Here is a 15,817-nt window from a genome sequence, read left to right on the forward strand (position 1 = left end):
GAGTCAGAGTGGAGACCGTGTGCCTTTTTTTCGCGAAAGCTGAACAAATCCGAGAGGAACTACACGGTGTATGACCGAGAACTACTAGCCATTCATGAGGCGTTCCGGAGATGGAGGCACCTGCTAATTGGCGCACAACATAAGGTGCAAGTGTGCACTGACCACAAGAACCTAGAGTATTGGAGGACGGCACGAGTGCTCAACCAACGGCAAGTGAGATGGGCCCAGGAGTTCTCCAAATTTAACTTTGAGATTTGTTACGTGCCAGGCCCAGAGAACATTAGGGCGGACGCTCTCTCACGCAAACCTGAATATTTGGAGGGGGAGGGAGCACCCGAAGAGAGACATGTCATTCCAGAGGACCGCTGGGTGTGTGGGGCGGCATTGGTGGGACAAAGAGAACTGGTAGAGGAAACAGAGAATGATGAATACGCCCAGAATAAGCTCAGAGGTCTTAGGGGTGAGGGAGAGGAACCAGGGGGTTTCGAGGAAAGAAATGGAGCTTTGTATTACAAAGGGGCACTGTATATCCCTGAAGGAGACTTAAGGGGGAGGGTACTCAAGCAGTTGCACGACAGCCCCACGGCGGGGCATTTTGGACAACACAAAACCATGTGGTTGGTCACCAGGGAATTTTGGTGGCCTAAGGTGAGGGAAGATGTACGGGAGTATGTAAGAGGGTGTGAGCAATGCCAGCGAGCCAAAGGGGAGAGGCGGGCACCGGCGGGGCTATTAGAACCCTTACCAACCCCAGAACGACCTTGGGAGGCAGTGTCGATAGATTTTATGACTGATCTGCCGAAGTCCAAGGGGAAAACAGCCATCATGGTGGTGGTAGACCTACTAACAAAGATGTGCCACTTTGTAGCCTGCTCGCATGCAGTCACGGCGGAAGAGACAGCGAAGTTATTTGTAGAACACATTTTTAGGTTGCACGGGGTGCCATTGAGGGTGGTCTCAGACCGAGGAAAACAATTTACTTCCAGGTTCTGGAGGAAGCTCATGAGCTTACTGCAGGTGGAGGTCAACTTTTCGACTGCCCGGCACCCTGAAACCAACGGGCAGGCGGAAAGAGCAAACGGGGTCCTCCAGCAATACCTGAGGTGTTATGTCAATGACAGAGAGAATGACTGGGTAGAAAAGTTGGCGCTGGCGGAATTTGCCTACAACAATGCCGAGAATGTGTCCACAGGGATGAGCCCCTTCTTGGCTAATTATGGGTGTCATCCCAGGGCTTTCCCAGGGGGAGAAGGGGAGAGATGGGGTGTCCCGGCAGCCGAGCATTTTGTAGAAGAAATGGAAGCAATCCATCGTCAGCTCCAACTCAACTTAGAAAGGGCGAAGGAAGAATACAAGAGGCAGGCAGACAAGAACCGAAGGGAAGGTGAAACCATAAGGGTGGGAGATAGGGTGTGGCTGTCAACCCAAGGGTTGCCGTTCAAAGGAGGTTGTAAGAAATTAAGACCCAGGAGATTGGGTCCCTTTGAGGTCATTCAACAGGTCAACCCAGTGGCTTTCAGGCTCCGGTTACCCAACCACATGAAACTGCACCCAGTATTTCACAGGTCGTTACTGTCACCGTATGAGGGGGGACGAGAAGGGATGGCCACTCGGGGACCGGTCATAGAAGAAAGGGAATGCAGCAGCCATGTGGCAGAAATCCTCGACGCCAGATGGAAGGGGGATCAGGTGGAGTATTTGGTAGCGTGGGAAGGAGAACCGGAGTCAGAAAACACTTGGGTAATGGCAGAAGATATCAATGACGAGGTATTGATAGAAACGTTCCATCAAAGGTTCCCAAGGAAACCTCAGCCTGTGGAGAGGTTCCGGAGGGAATACTTTGGGACCACCGATGAGGAGGAGGAGTTGGAAGGATTCTCGGAATCGGAAGGGGAAGGGGAGATGGACTCTGAGGAGGAGGAGTACTTCGAGACCAGGAACCGCAACAGGTGGAGAGAAGTGTTCGGGACATCGGAAGATGAAGGAAGTTCATTCCGGGGTTTTGCCTCCTCACCGCCCGTAGAGGAGGGGGCGAGAGGGGATGAAGGGGGCCCTGGAGGGGAGGTGGATGTCAGGGAACTGCCATCGGAAGGAAGGGAAGTGAAAGGGCTCACACAGGTTGGGAGAGACTCAGCAGCTGAAGAGGGAACCAGTAGGGGGAGAGGAGCTGAGCTGAGGGAAAGGGAGCTGGAGGGATGGCTCAGAGACACTTCCAGCGAAAACAGTGGGGAGGTTTCAGGACCTCCTGTAGGGACACCCACTCCTCGCCGGAAACTGTCACGCAGAGAGTCCAGAAGACGTGTTTCCGTTAAGGAGCTTTTATGTTGGAAGCGATTCCGAAAGCAACCACTGTCGGAATCTGCCAGCGACTGACGGAGCCATGTTTAAGGGGCTCCGTTACAGACAGAGGTTTGCAAACTTGACCAAACTCTGAGGGACTAGGATTTTACACACAAGCAGCTCATCGTCCCATCACATATACCATATATACATCATTTTCATATAATTTTATTTCAAGAGAGAACAATCTGTAAATTTCAAGTTTACTTTCCACAGTTTTTCCCAAGTTTTTCCTCAAATTGTATATTATTGTATATTATGTCCTATATCCTGTGCCCATTTGAACATAACTGATTTGACTTCCTCATCTTTTGTTTCCCATTCTAGCAAAATACTATATGCTTTCTTCAGCAGCTTCCCTTCTTCTATAACTTCCTATTGAAATATATAAATTGTATAACGAAACCCCTTCTTATTATCTTCCTTGTACATCTCATGTAATTGTCTGTAGTGTAACCAACTCTGAAAATGGTCTTTAATTTCCTCATAGTCTTTTAGCTTCCATTTCCCTTCTTGATCCTTCAACAATTCTCTATAAGTAGGCCACTTCCTTTTTTTGCCAAGCGGTTTGAGTAACAAAGCTTCAATTGGTGATACCCACGGGGTGTTTTTTGTTCTATTAAGTCTTTGTATCTCTCCCACACCCTCATTAGAATCATTTTTTGGTCTGCAAATTCAAGTAATTCTGTTTCCAATTTTTAAAAAATATGATTTTTTTCTCATTGGGGGCATAAATTCCCACCAACATCACCTTCTCTCCTTGGATTTTTATTTGTATTATTAAGATTCTGCCTTTCTCATCTTTTTGAATCAATTTGGGTTCTAGTGCAGGATTAATATAACAAACTACTCCTCTCTTTTTTGCATTATCTGCTGAGATGAAATCCCATCCTAATTTTTTATTAATTAATACTCTTTTATGCTATCTTGCAATATGTGCTTCCTGAAAACAAATTATATCCAACTTTTGTTTTAAAATTACATGTTGAATCCTGTTACGTTTAGCTTTGTTATTCAAACCATTAACATTCCAACTTAATATTTTAAGATTGGCCATTGTCAGAGTCACTTACAATATCTGTTTTTCCACCTGTTGCTCCTTCCAGTGATAGCCGCTCCAAAGCAGCTCTTTGTTCTGCTACTGGGTCTTCATGTCCAGAGTTTAGGTCTCTCCTATGTTTTTCAAAAAATTATTTGGCCTGGTATTCTGTTGTCAACCTATATCTCTTTTTCATAAATGTAAATGAGATCCCCTCTGGGTATTCCCATTTATATTTAATGTCTGCTTTCCTCAGCGCTGTTGTCAAGAACCGGTATTTTTGTCTTCTGAGTCTCAATTTAAATGGAATCTCCCAAAAAATATTGACCTTCTGTCCAGCAACCACAAGATTGTCCACAAAACTTTTCTGAAGTTTTGCATCCTTCATTTTTTTTTTGTTACAAATGTTAATATGACATCTCCTGGCTGCTTTCTCTGCCGACTTTCTATCGTGCGTATCCGAAAACAGCTCTCTGTCATTTCTGCCACCCACTCTTGCCTCTCCCCCATCCATTCTGCAATTGTCTTTGTAACATATGTTTCTAAGTTCTGTTCTGATTCTGGTAGGCCTCTTATTCTCACTGTTTTTCCCCTTCTCAACTGCAAGAGGAGGATTTTATCTTCCAAATAATTTTGTTTCTCTTGTAGACCTCCCACCATCCCTATAACAGCTTTCTGTTCTTCCTTCAAATGTCCTAACTCCTCTCTAGTTTTTTCTAGCTTATCAACTTTAGTTTCTAATTTGTTAACCTTCGCACCTAATTTTCCAAATTGTTCTGTCAATAATTTATTCGATTTTTCTGTATCCAAATGCACTTGTTCAGCAAAACTTTTCACTGACTACACCATCTCCTGTCTAAATTACATAAGTTGCTGTGTGGGAAGGTCAGTGGTGTTCTGTTTTCCCTGCTCTTTCCGTCTCTTCTTGTATGCTTGCCCGTCTCCTGTCCATTGCAGATTTCCTTGTTATGGTTCTTGCATCCTGTTTACCTGCCATTTCTGACCCAGAAAGTTTTCCAGCCACTAAATAATTTTATTTTGATCTGTTCAAGGTCACACCTGCGTTTCTTAGTTCATCCCAGAAGTGAAAGTGTTTTCCCACTCCCAAGCTGAACCGTAAATTTTCCCTTTACCATTTAATCGTTCCCTCCCCTCCTACCGATGGAACTTAAGTTAGTAAAACTGTAAAATCCTTGCAAAACAGAGCCAAAAGAGAACAGACAAAGGAAAAAGCATAAAATACCCAATAAAACCTGTAAAAAACAAAAGATGACTATTTTCACTCCCAGGCCCCTTACCTCCCAACTAGATCCAAATTACATGTCATATATCAAACAGGACAGTTCCCCAAGACGAACCGGCACAAACTGTTAATATAAAGTTAATATAAAAGAAGTATACTTCTCTTCAATAGTTTTTATAAAAGGTGGTGACAAATGAGAGTTAGTCCAACTTTATATTTGTAATCCAAAGTATAAATCCAAAATATAAATCCAAATGGACTGTTCTTCACCATGTTGTAATCCAAATCTTCCAGCCTTTAGGCTTCAGATATGTACATCCAAAATGTCGAAGAATATTAAGGTTATTTATTGGCGAGTAAAATTGTGTAGGTCCCCTGGTCTTCAGTAAGCACTAAATATTAATTCCAAAACTATTCCAGGTTGTCCTTCCTTCTTGGGGAATTTCTCCCCCAATATGTTGGAGACGTGTAAGCAGCTCCTCTCCCACTTTCCTGCTTCAAAGCAACCACGGAGGAGGGAAGGAAGGGGACCATGGATCCTCCACTGCTCGCGGCTGCAGCGGATTCTCTCCTCCCGGGCTCCCTTTGAAGCAGCAAAGTGGGAGGGGAGCAGCTTACACTTGTGTAAGCAGCTCCTCTCCCACTTTCCTGCTTCAAAGTGGAGGGAATCTGCTGCAGTTGCGAGCAAAGGATCCATGGCTCTACTTCCTTCCCTCCTCCGTGGCTTGCTTTGAAGCAGGGTGCGGGGGGGCAGGGAGGAAAGAGGGCAGGAAATACCTGTAGATGCCGCGCAGGAAGACACAGCCACACTTTGACCACTGGAAAGTCCACCTCAGCCTCCCCAGATTTCCACTGAGACGGCCAGGCTAATCTTGATGGCCATAAGAGCTGGAAACTTGCATGGGCTGTTTATTTAAAGACGAAAACATGCACACACGTGAAAGAAATCCTCCCAGGTTCCTGGACACAACCCACGCTTGGTATTCACACAGGTTACATGGATGGCATTGGCAACTGGAGGAGCAGCATGGTGAAAGAGCAAGTCCTGGTTTCAAGCTTAAGATCAGCTCTTTTGTGGTGGCCTCAAACAATCCTTTGGCTGCAACGGGAATCCCTCCCTCCCTTAATTCAGGATGCTACAGTCTACAGATGCTGTGGCTGCCTGCCCTTTTCCCTGAGCTGTAAAAGCACCTTCAAGAGGGTGATGGGAGGTGACACAGTCATCTTCCAGATGTGCAAAGAATCACCCGCTTGACACTAAACGTGACAGCAAGCCTCACGCTCAGATCTGAAGCATAAATGGGAACCTAGGAAGCTGCCTTATAAGGAGTCGGACCCACTACTCCATCTAGCTTAGTAATGTCAACACTGACTGGCAGCAGTTTGCCAGAGTTTCAGACCTGGAGAAGCCGGGGATTGAATGTGTGGTGTTCTGCATGCAAAGCCACTGAGGTTATAGCTGTTCCCTTTAAAAACAAACTAAGATTGTAGTCCTCATGGTTCTGAAGAAAGGCCTAATTTAAACAGGAACAGAGGGACCTTCCCTGTACCACGTCAGGACTCCTGAGCCCATTTAGCTCAGTTTTGTCTTCACTGATAGGCAGAGGTTCACCAGGGTTTCAGGAGACACACCCTCAGCCCTACCCAGAGAAGCTTTCAAGGACTGAACTTGGGATCTTCTCCATGCTCTCCCCATTGAGCTATAATGGCTCCCTCTCTTCTCCTCCCCTCCTCCTCTGCAGGAGGCCTATCTCGGCTTGTCATTATAATGTATATATGTCAAGGGCTTTGAGATGCATATAAAGTCAGGCTCAGCATTATTAACTGGACTTAGATAAGCCATGGTTCCCCTTCCTACCCTCCTCTGAGGCTCGCTTTAAAGCAGCAAAGCAGACAGGAGCTGCCCACTTTGCTGCTTTAAATAGTTTAGTACAACATTTGATTCAGAATATTTTTTTTCGTGTTTTCCTCCTCTTAAAACTCGGTGCGCCCTATGGTCAGGTGCGCCCTATAGAGCGAAAAATACGGTATTTGTTTGTTTTTGCAATAAATCCTCCTTTTAATTACCTATGCTTAGACACTTGGATGGCATCATGTACGCCTCCTTCCGGCAACTCCTGCAACCAAGCTGGTGCCAGATGTATTGCTCTGCTTTCCTTTGGACCATATCAGTGAGGCTGAGACAGGGGTCTTGTCATCTGGGCAGCCTAGAACCTCCATACACACTGCCCAGGCTTGCCCACAGAGAGGTCACTTTGGTTCTGCTAACGCAGCAAAAACACACAGGAGGCAGCAGTACCAGTCTCTGCAGCCAAAGCAGGTACTGTGATTCTCCAGTGGTTCACTGCATTGTCTCTTGAGGCAAATGCCAAAAACAGGGGGATAATAATAATAATAATAATAATAATAATAATAATTTATATTTATACCCTGCCCATCTGCTTGGGTTTCCCCAGCCACTCTGGGCGGCTCCCAACAGAATATTAAAAACTTCCCTAAACAGGGCTGCCTTCAGATGTCTTCTAAAAGTTAGATAGTTGTTTATTTCCTTGACATCTGATGCAAGGGTGTGCCACAGGGTGGTCGCCACTACCGAGAAGGCCCTCTGCCTGTTGGTATATGTATTAAATTGTGTATTTTACAAAGAATAAAACAGAGGTCCCGTGACAGAGGCGCAAGCCTGGACCCAGTTGCTGCCGCAGCGCCACCATGACATCATAAGGTTGATATAACGTCACGTCACAACATCATGAAGTCATGGTGCAGCACACTGGGCACTCGCAGTATGGGGCTGGAAGCAGTGTTTCTTGATAACAGCAAGGAATAGATGAGCATATTGATCTCATATTTCAAGTCCTAAAAGAGTTTGAGGAGTCTCTGGGCTCATAACCCCCAATGTGGTGGGAATGGGTGATGCCACTCTCTTCCCAGATTGGCAGAAGTGGTTGAAAGGTCTTGTAGTGCTTTCGTTTTTAATATTTCCATTCATTTTTGCTGAATCAAATTCTGCAAAAGAAAGTGGATTTCCCCAAGTCCCATGAATTGGCTGCTTTTTGAATGGTTAAGATAGTTGAAAATGGATGTGTGGGGGTAAGAGAAAAGGAGAGGTAAAGAGTTAGGGGTGACGTTAGCATCATATGATGCTCAGTTGAGTACCAGAAGGGTGAGTGCAGGGATTGAAATGGTTAAAACCTTTTAGTTAAGTTGTCTTGAAGAGATACTGCTAGACGGAAAGAAAAGGAGGCCAAACATGAAGGTAAGAAGCAAGCTGTGTTACAGATCAGAAGTGATGGAGAATGCCTACAAATCATGCTGTAAAAGCTTCAAAGGGAATTGCAGATTAAGCACTTTGGCGTAGCTGATGGTGTAAAATAGGGTTGCAGCAAAGGGAATGAAATGCACATGTCAAAAGATGTGAACTGCTAATTGTGTTGGAATTCTGCCTGGGTCAGAGGAATGTGCCACAAGCGTAGGCACCGGCAGATATTCCTGTCGACCTCCCTGCGTCTCCCAACCTCTGCTGATAAGCAGGCGAGGTCCGGCGATTCTTCTCAGATGTATGAGAGGAACACACCGTTCTTCCTCTCTCCCCTTTGGTGTCCCCAGGGAGGGGAAAGAAGCAGACAGAAAACTATTTACATCATTTATTTCTGCCTCTTACATCAGTACAGAGAATCATGTCTGCACTCAACAACAGCAAGGAGAAAACTCCTCCCAAGTACATCCAGTACGGGTCATATGACACACACACACTGAGCTAACATCCGGTGCTCAGTACAGAATGGACTGCCCCTTTGTTCCCATGGCAACAGTCACAAACATCCTGTCTGGCTTTCCAGCCACAAGCAGCTGGCTGAGCTGCTAAAGCCTTTGCTTGCTGCAGCATTGGTGCTTTATGGTAACATACTCCCCCTAAAGTATCAATGTGTGCTGCGAGCAAAGCGTCATCCAGAGAAGAAAACAAACAGTTGTTATATTTATAACATTCCCCTGTTGTTTCAGTTCCACCCTTGGAACTACCCGCCACTGGTTTAACCAATGTACCTCTCTGGTTGTGTGACTTCTCATTACCTCGGTTAACAACTCTCTGTTGTGCCTTTGTTTCTGACTCAGACACAGCTTCAATCTGTCCTTGGTCGTTTACAATAGCAACATATGCAAGGTTAGCAAACTCCTTTGAATACCTCTTGGGTGGTACACCCTTCGTTGCTCTCTCAGACCTGCGTATGAGGTTCTGATCCTCTGTGCTCACTGGTTCAACCTTTGGACTCTCTGGAGAACCAGTACTAAGCTTAATCAATGGTTCATCCTCTTCTTCTGAGGGTCTAGTCATTATGTGAGATTTCCTCTCAATGACTGTGACAACTGAGCTGTCTGAGCTATCGCTGTCATCATCAGTACTACTGAACTCAATAAGATCAAACTCATCATCATCACCATCATCCTCTGTGGGAAATGTTTGTACTACAACCCGCTCTTGCTCTGGAGCACTCTCTAGGAACTTTGTGAGAATCACCTGACCAGATTCAGACAAAATTACTCTGTAGAGACCCTTTTCATAACCCACAAAAATGCCTCTGGCATTCTTTACACCACCTGGAGCTTCTGTTCTCACATGAGACCCGAAAACCTTAAAATAGGCAACAGAAGGTTTTCTATTGAACAGCTTCTCAAAAGGAGAACATCCCAACTCTGTTGAGACTTTTCTCAACCACACATGAAGATAGGACATTAACGACTCCGCCCAATATTCATGTGGCAAATGTGAACTCAGCAATTGCGCATTCATCCCCTTTTGCAATTCTTTGTTCACTTTTACACAGACCCCCCTGTTCCACGCTTCTTGTGAAACTGCCACTTTGTGGTCTATCCCTTTTCCATCCAGGAACTTCTGAAACTTCTGTAACAGAAAAACTTGTTTGTCATCTGTGAAAAGACAATCAATGTTAGCATCATGCATACTTTTAACCTTGTCACAAAACTCCTGAAACTTTTCTAAAGTTTCTTGTGGTTTCTCCATCATACAAACCCAAGAATAATTAGTGAAACAATCCACACACAAAAGGTAAAATCGTGCACCGCCTCTAGATGGTTCTAGAGGACCAATCACATCAGCATACACCCGCTGAAATGCTCTGTCGACCTTTTTCGTCACCTTCCTGGTGCTCACACTGGTCACACCTGCAAGAGAGATTTCGTTAGAAACAGAAGAATTACATTTCATGTAATCACTTTGATCAAAAGTCAACAAATACAGTCCATCTTTCTCTCTGGCAGTAAGAAACAGTTCTCCATCTTTGTAGATCTTGCAGCTTTTAGCATTATAGGACAATTTCAGTCCTTTCTTTGCAATCTGCGACACGCTCAGCAGATTAAATCTGAGTTCTGGAACCAGGTAAACATTACTTATAGTCAAGTTCAGACTCTCAAGATACACAGTCCCAATTCCAGTTGCTTCCAACTCCTGACCGTTGGCCTGTTTCACAGTGAAGCTTTGCTTCTTCAACGTCGAAAATAGTCCTCTGTGCGGGCACATGTGAACCGTTGCGCCCGTGTCAATTATGAACGAGTTCCCAACATCTGGCGTGGTTCCTTTCGCCATCATAGCCTTTGCAGGTTTCACCTGGCACTTGGTGCGGCTTTTGCCTGACGCCTGAGGCTTCGTAGAGCTGCTCTTTGCTCCTATTGACTGGCGCGGCTTCTTACAGTTTCGCTGTAGATGCCCAGTCTGTCCACAATTGTAGCATCGGACAGCACTCAATGCTACACCATGCTCCCCAGTAGCATCAGCAGTGGGGGAATTAGAACTCTGTTCTTCCCTCCCCCTGTCTTTTTCTTCCAGTGCAGCAAGTCTGTCGTGTTCATTCAGGACCACAGCACAAACTCTCTCCGCGGTCAGCTGCGCGGCCGGTAGGGAACCAAGCTGACTGGCAACAACCTTGTAGGTACGGCTAAGGCTGTTTATCATCATGAAGCAAAACACTTCCTCCTGAAGACGAAAATTGCGTTCCACCATCTGTTGACGCAGAAACTTCATTTCTGTCAGGTGCGCTTGAACATCTCCATCAGGCGCAAGTCTCAGATTGGTCAATTTCTCAAAATACAGCAACGCTGAAGAACCAGCATCTCTCTGATGCGTTGTACGCAGCGTGTCCCATACCTCTTTCGCATTTTCTAAATGCTGAACATGCACCAACTGATCATCTGAGACACACAGAATTATAGCAGTCCTGGCCCTTACATTCTGTGACTCCCAACCTCTGGTTGGTGCTGCAGGGATGGGGTTTTCAATTACGTCAAAAAGCCTCTGATTCTGCAGCAGGGCCTTCATCTTTACAGACCAAGATGAATAATTGTCATTGGTCAAGGGAGGTGGGCAAGGCAAAGCTCCTTTCTTGGCATCCATCTTGAAGCCAAGCCTCTTCAGCTTTCCAGCCCACACTCTCAAACAAACTGTAAAATCCAACAGTCGTTTTTTTTCTTTCTCACGCAGCAAACTGCAAATTGTTTACGCTCTTTGCACCTGGCAGCTAAACTCAGGCTGCTATTGAAAAGTCCCTTCCAAGAGCACGTAAACTTTGTAGCCAAAACATTCTGTGGCTTTGTTTCGCTTTCCCAGGCTCACAGTCCAGCCCCTCTGCCAGTAACTCTCCGTTACCTAGCAACAATGCATTTCAATAGGACTTCTTATCTACCACAAAAATCTGTGGAATGCAGGCTGAGCTTCCAAGCTGCAGGCCTCTTCCTCCGGAGCTTTTGTTTTCTTTGAAACGCAGCTCCGTGAACCAGGGAATTAATCTTCCTGCGTTCACACTTTTAGCCCAAAATGCAGCATACCTTGAACTTTGTTGCTCTGGTTCCTGTCCCTGAAATGATGCTTTATGACTAGCATAATGAAGGAGTGGGTTTAATGATCTTACGAAGCCATATGTAAATGGCGTTTGTGTGCGCTCTGGTTTCCATCACGGTGTTCTGTTGTGCCAGAAGCCGTTTAGTCATGCTGGCCACATGACCCAGAAAGCTGTCTGTGGACAAACGCCGGCTCCCTCGGCCTGAAAGCAAGATGAGTGCCACAACGCCATAGTTGCCATAGTCGCTGGAGGCATGGGAGATAAGGGCGTATTTGAGAGTAAGCCTTTAGAAGTCCAGCTGAGTCAATAGCAGCTCGCCCCTTGTCTATGTAAGCATAAATCAGGCTACCACTCCCCTTTGGTATGTTGGTTTTCAGTTTTTTAATCTATGTAGGCTTCAGAACTTGAATAAGAAGCAAGGGGCCCTGACACATCAAGGTCAGGCCGGGCATCACAAAGAGTTGTATCCAATGAGTTTCTGCCAGCTACACTCTGCAGATGCTTAGGAGCTTCTGACTAGAATTTATATGATTTCTTTGTGTGTAAACCCTATAAAAAGGGCTCCGAGGTGCAGGCATAGGGCAGCGACACCGAGGGCAGGAAGAAAGGGGGAGCAGAGTGGAATGCAAGGAGTCTTGATTTTTAACCAAAATGCTATGTGCACCCGCATCTAATCTTGCCCTTTTCAAAAAACTATTTCTTGGTGTGTGTTTTCCTTTTTGTAAATCTACCAAAGAATAAGATTAGATAAATTTGGGGGGTTGAGTAGGGTCAGTTGCAGGGGGGAGAGAAATATCCCTATTTTCATCAGGAATGTTGGAGGGGGTGAGGGAACCTAAGATTCCCGTACAACCTTTCTGGCTCGAGCAATTGCTTGTTAGAGAATTCTCAGGTGTCACTCGCTGCGGCCGGTGGGTGATAAAGAGACTTGGCTGTGCACCAGACCTCAAGTGGAGATTTCTTACATCTGCACACTCAACAAACTACTGCTCCCAGGATTCTCTAGGGAAGCCATCATTGTTGGTTTAAATGTGTGGTGGCTGGAGTGTAGTGTTGGGGTCAGACCTGGGAGATCAGGGTTCAAATTCTCACTCAACCATGAGTTGGGCCAGTCACTGCCTCTTGGCCTAACCTACTTCGCAGGGTTGTTGTGGAGGCGGGGGTTCTTCCTTGAAGAAAAAAGGTGGGATATAAATGCAATTAATAAATAAGATGTGTAAATGTGTAGTGCAGATGTAGTCTTGTTACCGGAAAAATCTGAGGGCTCCCTTGGACAAAAAGTAAAGACACCAACCAGAGTAAATTGGAGCAAATCAGCAGCCTGTAGGCTTGGCCTTTATTGAACTGTTGCAACAGGGTGTTCCCCTCACTTGCAGGAGAGAAGAAAAGACACAGAAAATGGTGTGCAAGACCTTATAAAAACTTTTGAAATTCCCACCCTGTAGATCAAGCCCACCCCCAGAAACATCATGCATACATTACAGAAAGGAGGGGTTGAGGGAGGAGTTGTGGTGGTAACCTGAGTGTCCTGTCACCTGGCTGGTTCCCCTCTACTCCTCCCCATGAGTCATTTTCTGAAGACAAAAGGTAGTCGCAGTTTCCTGCCCCATGAGGGAAGATCTGATCATTGTCCTTTGTTCCAGTCCATGCAGAATCCACTCCCATATGCAAGTTCTTTGTGATCTTGATTGTCTTCTGTCTGGGATTGAAGGGAGAGGGAAGGGTTAACCTCTCCATGCACTAGGGCCCCAGCTAACAGCTATTCCAGTTATGCAAGTTAACAGTTGCTCCAGTTATGACTGCACAGTTGCTTCAGCTATGTAGGCCAGCAGTGGTTTCCTGCCTGGTTTCCTGCTTCAGTTATGCTAGGTATGCACACATATAGAATGCAAGCAACATATAGAAGGTGGGGGGAAGGGGGCTTAGCTAACCTAATAAGGTAATGAATTGTATCTCTGCCTGCTGATTGGGGAGCAATTGAGGACACAAGCTTGCAGCTGGGTATAAGAATGCTTGTAAGACACGATAGAGGGGCTGCCAGTTTTTGGAAGTTATTCCGCTGGCTGCCTCTGCGCAGACTTTGCAATAAACCTTTTTTCTCTGTGAAACCTCACCCTGGTGTTGCTTAACTCCTTCACACTCCCGGCGAGGGTACGAGGTGACTGGATCCGGACCTTGGAATCAGATATCCCAACAGGACCATCAGGGTTGGCATAGCAACTGGGCAGGGCTCCTGTGGATGTGCTGGGATGTTCAAGGGATTATGGCTGGCCTGTATCAAACCTTCCCCATTTTGTAGTCCTTCCTTCATGGAGTAAAATAAAAGTGGAACAGTGCAAATCAGATGTATGGTTGATTTTCTATGAATTTATAACAGAAGTGTAGCGTATGTAGTGTGTGAGTGTGAGTGTGTGTGAAGTTTGTACAAACTGAATGATGGGGGGGGTGTTTCCTGCTACAGTCTAAAGAGAGGGGGTGTCAAATAGTAATGCTCATGGAGAAAGAGGGGATATTGTAAGGGTGGCCCTAGTTCTACAGACCCTCCAAGTGCCCCTATTTTCCAGGGACAGTCCTGGATTTACAGAAGCCATCCTGGTTTCTGATTTGATCGCAGAATGTCCCACTTTTCCCTAGGATGTCCCTATTTTCATTGGAGAAATGTTAAAAGGGTATGGTGTTATGTCACTCCCAAGTCAAGGAGATAAGTACTGTACTTTTCCATGTATAAGGCTATGTTTTTTATTTAAAAATTATGTTCAAAATTATGGATCATCTTATACACAGATACAATCTCCCCCCATTTTCTTAAACCGGAGTCCCCCAAAATAGGGGGCATCTTATACATGGGGGTGTTTTATAGATGGAAAAATACAGTAAATATCCACCCTTTAAAAGACATCTGAAGGCAGCCTTGTATGGGGAATCTGTTTAATGCTTAATGATTTATTATGTTTTTATAGGTTGGAAGCTGCCCAGAAGTGGCTGCGGCAACCCATTCAGATGGGCACGGTGTTAATCATCATCATCATCAGTGCTTTTTTCTAGGGGGACGCAGGGGTACACATACCCCTAAACATTTTGGGAATCTTTGTACTTTTGTTCTTTTACTGTATTTATTTCCCCTCATTTGAAATGGTGATTTTCTTGAGTCAAAATGTTAGTACAGTGGTACCTCGGGTTACAGACGCTTCAGGTTACAGATGCTTCAGGTTACAGACTGCTAACCCAGAAATAGTACCTCGGGTTAAGAACTTTGCTTCAGGATGAGAACAGAAATTGCACGGCGGCAGTGGGAGGCCCCATTAGCTAAAGTGGTGCTTCAGGTTAAGAACAGTTTCAGGTTAAGAACGGCCCTCCAGAACGAATTAAGTTCTTAACCCGAGGTACCACTGTACCCCTAAACATTTTTTTTAAAGAAAAAAAGCAATAATAAAAATAAACTTTTCATCGGAAAAATGTTGGAAGGTATGCTTCTATAGGATGGTCTTATTTAAATTTAACTTTCATATATTAAAAGCTGGAGAGCATGCGCAATTGTGCCTTTCGTTAGAAACAAAATCAGTCCAAATACCTAAGAGTTAAATAGATAAAGTACTTTCTCCTAGAGAGACAAAAGAATGTGAGAAAGGGGGGGAAGGAAAGAGTGTCGTTCCTGTCTCTTCCTGATCTTTCTTACTCTCTGTGTCTCTCTCTCTCTGTTAGAGAGACGGGAGGAGAGCTGGCTCTTGCATTCCTGCAGGGAGAAAAAATAGGTGAGTTGCCAAGGAGTCTTTGAACAATGGGAAAATGGAGTCCCCAGGAATGCTGGAAGTTGCTGACTGGAAGGGAGCCCACGGTAGAAAATGTGAGGGGGGGAGTGTAACTCAAGGTCTTTCTCTCCCCCCACCCCCCAAAAAGCAAAAATTACTTAAGCGCAAGGCACCAGTGTCTTTTATCATTCCTCCTCCGCGTTGCCAGCTAGCAAGAACCAACCACCTGTCCCTGTGGATATATTTATATAAAACCATTATTAAATTTTATAACCACCTGTCCCTGTTACTGTTTGGCGTTTGAAGATTAAACGTGATTGCCTTGTCCTGTATAATGCAAGTGATTGCTGTTAAAGGGGCAGCTAGGCAGACTGGTCCAGAAGCTGGCCAAGCTGTGTTTACAATCTGAATTGCAAGCAGCGGCAGGAGGGCAAGTCTTTTAAGGCGGTTGTGGGAAACCTGCGGCTGTCCAGAGTTTTTCTTGGGCTCCTTTCATCCCTAGCCAGCACAGGAGACGGTGTCAGGCATGGCTGGTAGGCATTTGGAGTATAAGAATAGCCAGAGGGTCACTTTTTCCTTCCGTGTCCCATTAAGA

General features: G+C 45.4%; 1 protein-coding gene across 2 annotated transcripts in view; it reads left to right on the plus strand.

Moving 5' to 3' along the window:
* Positions 1-15,817, plus strand: part of LOC308469376 (uncharacterized protein) — a 53,777-nt gene that overhangs the window by 18,978 nt on the left and 18,982 nt on the right. The window contains exon 2 of one of the 2 annotated variants that reach the window (XM_080991721.1): positions 15,178-15,225. The exons of the other annotated variant lie outside the window; for it this stretch is intronic. The gene's annotated coding sequence lies outside the window, so the exon portion shown is untranslated. The remainder of the gene's footprint in view (positions 1-15,177; positions 15,226-15,817) is intronic. 2 annotated transcript variants of the gene reach the window in all.

This window comes from Podarcis pityusensis, assembly GCF_964106645.2.
Source record: "Podarcis pityusensis genome assembly, chromosome: 2".
NCBI classification, from domain to species: Eukaryota; Metazoa; Chordata; class Lepidosauria; order Squamata; family Lacertidae; genus Podarcis; species Podarcis pityusensis.